Raw genomic sequence first — 1,712 nt, 5'->3', positions numbered from 1 at the left:
TATATGATTTTATCTCTGTATTACTTTGTCTGCAAAAAAGGCAGGAAAGGCGGTTAGAGAGCATTGTCACTTTCTTGCTGTATCTTCTCTGGTACCTGCTGAACTCTGGGCAAATTCCCCTAATCTGGGTGGCACCTTTTCTATTTGTAAAATGAAGACAGTAACTGCACTGGATCATAAAACTGTGAGAATCAAAATGAGTAAACAATGTAAGAAGAAGCTATGAAGAGTCAAAGTTTGACCACAAGTTAGTCTGGATATTGTCTTATTCAACTTTTTTTTTTACAAGGAGGAAAAAAGAGGTCAAAGTTTGCCTAAAGATGACACAAATACAGACTATATCAACCTAGATTATTAAATACTAATAATCCACTGATTCCATATTTAAAAAAAAAAACTACAATAGTCCCTCCCCTCTTACCCTCAGTGGATACATTCCAAGAATCTGAATGGATAGTACCAAACTCCATAAAGGTTATGTTTTTTCCTATACATCCATTCTTAAGTTTAATTTATAAATTAAACACAGTAAGGAAATAGCTGAATTGCCATCACTGCTCTTGTGCTTTGGGGCCATTTTTAGTAAAATAAAGGTTACTTGAGCACAAGCACTGCTGTACCCTGACAGTTGATCTGATAACCCAGGTGGCTACTAAGCGATTAACCAGCAGAATACCCTGGGAAAGGGGATGATTGACACCTGGGAGGGTGGAGTGGGCTGTGCAAGAATTCATTGCACCACTAAGAATGGCTGCAATTTAAAACATATGAATTATTTCCAGAATTTTCCATTTAATATATTAGGATGAAGGTTGAACACAGAAAATGAAACCTTAATAAGGCTGTGTGTGTGTGTGTGTTAGTCACTTAATTGTGTCCAACTCTTTGCAACCCCATGGACTGTATAGTCCAGTAGGCTCCTCCGTCCATGGAATTCTCCAGGCAAGAATACTGGAGTGGGTTGCCATTCCCTTCTCCAGGGGATCTTCCTAACCCAGGGATGGAACCTGGGTCTTCTGAATTGGGGGCAGATTTTTTAATGTCTGAGCCACCAGGGAAGCCCTTGGAAAGGGGCTGTATATTTACATCTCACAATTTAAATGAGAGTCTTGTGCCAAGTTAGCTTCAGTGAATATCTGAAAGGGAAAATCAGAGTGTGCCTCCCAGCCCTTCTGGCAGACAAGGGTGTCTTGAAGACCAGGAAGTCATGGGAATCACTAAGGATCTGATAGGTGAAGAAAGAGGGGTGAATGCCGGCATCCTGACGAAGAGAAAAGGGCAGGCACTCTCTTCCCCTGCTGGAGGGAAGGCGCTCTTAGCAGCTTGCAGCCGCCTCCTCTATGTGGCAGACCTGGACAATGCTGATTCCCTCCCTAAACCAAAAGCCCAGTACAGATAAAGAAGCCAACCCTCCTCTGGGGTGCTCTGGTCCCATTTAATCCCAAGAGATTATAAACTAACAATTTATTCTGAGTTTTGGGTGGTACAAATTTTTTTTTAATTAAAAAAAAAAAATTATCTAATTTTTGGCTGTACCGAGTCTTCATTGCTGCCGGCAGGCTTTCTCTAATTTCGGCGAGGGGGGGCTACTCTAGTTGCAGTATCCAGGCTTCTCATTGCAGTGGCTTCTCGTTGCAGAGCACAGACTCTAGGGTGTGCAGGCTCAGTAGTTGCAACACACAGCCTGAGTTGTCCCACAGCTTGTGAAATCC

Source organism: Cervus canadensis, chromosome 33 (genome assembly GCF_019320065.1).
Source record: "Cervus canadensis isolate Bull #8, Minnesota chromosome 33, ASM1932006v1, whole genome shotgun sequence".
NCBI classification, from domain to species: domain Eukaryota; kingdom Metazoa; phylum Chordata; class Mammalia; order Artiodactyla; family Cervidae; genus Cervus; species Cervus canadensis.
The sequence above is the reverse complement of the archived record's forward strand: the minus strand, read 5'-3'. Positions refer to the sequence as shown.